Below are 2471 nucleotides of genomic sequence, written 5' to 3'. Positions count from 1 at the left end.
CCCAACACTGTATATATATATATACAGTGCCTTGGGAAAGTATTCATACCCCATTCATTTTTTCACATTTTGTTATGTTGCTGTCTTATGTTAAACTGCTTTAAATTACTTTCTTTCCACATCGATCTACACTCCATACACCATACTGACAAAGCAAAAACAGAATTGTCACAACTTCGTAAATTTATTAAAAATAAAAAAACTGAAACAAGTACATTGTATAAGTAATTCAACTAAATATATTGCTGAAGCACCTTTACAGTCTCAAGTCTCTTTTGTTTAATGCGACAAGCTTTGATCATCATCATTTGGCAATTATCTGCCATTCTTCTCCTCACCTCTTCACCTCTCGAGCTCGGTCAGGTTGGATGGGAGCAAATGCACATTTTCAAGTTTCTCCAGAAATATTTAATTGGGTTCAAGCTCAGGCTGTGGCTGGGCCACTCCAGGACATTCACAGAGTTTTCTCTAAGCCACTCTTGCTGTGTGCTGAGGTTCATTGTCCTGTTGGAAGGTTAACCTTCTGCCCAGTCTGAGGTTCTGAATGCTCTGGACGATGCAAATGATACCTAATGTATCAATTAATAAGACTAAGTTTGAATACTTGCACGTCTCGTCTGTCTGAAAGAAAGGCAAAAACTCGGCAAAAGGTGGGATCGAACCCGGATCGATCGCGTCAAAAAGCCAAGGGCAAGCACTTAGCCATCTGCACCACTGGAGCTGATATTTTACAGCTACTTTTAACTAAATCTAAATATACACTCCGTATTTTTTATTCCAGAGTAAAGGCAATTCATACAATACATTTAAACTGAGCTACTTTAGTACCATCTCCAAACTTTCTACCACGACTCTGCTGTTCTTTGGCTGGTTCTTCCCTGTATATGTTGATTGACAGATGCCTCGTCCAATCAGCGGTGAGTAATCCCAAACCAATGGCGCTGTCTCAAACTATACCTACCTTTTCCGGTTTGTCTGAATTGTCATTGTGTTTTCTGACTTGTTAATTTGTTTTCGGATTTGTTATTTTGTTTTCGAATTTGTCATTGTGTTTTCTGACTTGTTATAATGTTTTCTGAATTGTTGTTGTGTTTTCTGAATTGTTATTTTGTTTTTTAGACTTGCATTTGCGTTTGTAATTTGTTCTTTTGTTTTCAGAATTGTGATTTGTTCTGCACTTCTCGGCCACCGTATTATCTTCTACTCCGACGAGTCACTCGGTCCCTGCCACTGAAAAACAGCCCCACAGCATGAGGCTGCTATCAGCACACTTTACTTTTGAGGTGGTACTCTTCAGGTGATGAGCAGTGTCTGGTTTCCTTCAAACATGATGCTTGGAATTGAGATTCATCAGACCAGAGACACTTGTTTCTCAGAGTCTGAGAGTCCTTTAGATGTTTTTATGCAAAATCCAAGTGTGTTTTCATGTGTCTTCACTGAGGAGAAGATTATGGCCACTCGGACATAAAGCCCAGATTGGTGTAGTGTTGCAGTGATGTTTGTCCTTCTGTAGATTTCTCCTATCTTCACATATGATCATGGAGCTCAACTAGAGTGACCATCAGGTTCTTGGTCACCACACTAACCAAGACCCTTTTCCATCAATTGCTCAGTTTGGCCAGGAGGCCAGCTCTAGGAAGAGTCCTGGTTGTTTCAAACTTCTTCCATTAAGGGTAACAGAAACTACATGCTGCTGTGACCCTTCAATTAAGCAGAATGTTTTCTGAACTCTTCCCCAGATGTGTGGCTTGACACAAACCTGTTTCTGAGTTCTACAGGCAGTTCTTTTGACCTCAGGGCTTGGTTTTTGCTCTGATATGCATTATCAGCTGTTAGACCTTTTATTAAGATGTGTGTGCCTTTCCAAATCATACACATTCAATTGAATTTGCCACAGGTTAACCTCACTCGAAGTGTAGTAATATCTACAAGCAATTTGAATGCTCCTGAGCTAAATTTCAACTGTCCCAGATACGGGTATGAATACTTATGCAATGGAGTCATTTACGTTTTTTATTTTTAATATTTGCAAAGATGTTAAAAAAATGTTTTTTGCTTTACCATTATGGTGTATGGAGTGTAGATTGATGTGGGAAAAAAGTAATTTAAAGCAGTTTAGCATAAGGCTGCAACTTAACAAAATGTGAAAAAAATGAAGGGATATGAATATTTTCGCAAGGCACTGTGTATATATATAAAGAGCAACACTATGTAAGTGCAAATGACAAGTCTCGATTAGCCTAACGCAGTACACGTAGCAAGGTGTGTATATATTACACACACACACACACAAAGAAAAACAAGTAGATAGATAAAAATTTAAAATAAAATTTTTAAATAAAAAAAAGAAGATAAATACAGATAAAGTAGAATTAAAATAGAATAGAAAGTGCTATACTTAGAGGGTCAAATAAAGGTGGAACAGATGTGTTTTAGTCGTTTCTTGAAGATGGCTAAGGACTCAGCTGCTC

The sequence above is a fragment of the Sinocyclocheilus grahami genome, unplaced genomic scaffold (assembly GCF_001515645.1).
Source record: "Sinocyclocheilus grahami isolate Dianchi unplaced genomic scaffold, SAMN03320097.WGS_v1.1 scaffold40.1, whole genome shotgun sequence".
Lineage (NCBI taxonomy): Eukaryota > Metazoa > Chordata > Actinopteri > Cypriniformes > Cyprinidae > Sinocyclocheilus > Sinocyclocheilus grahami.
Note: the sequence above shows the minus strand (reverse complement) of the source record.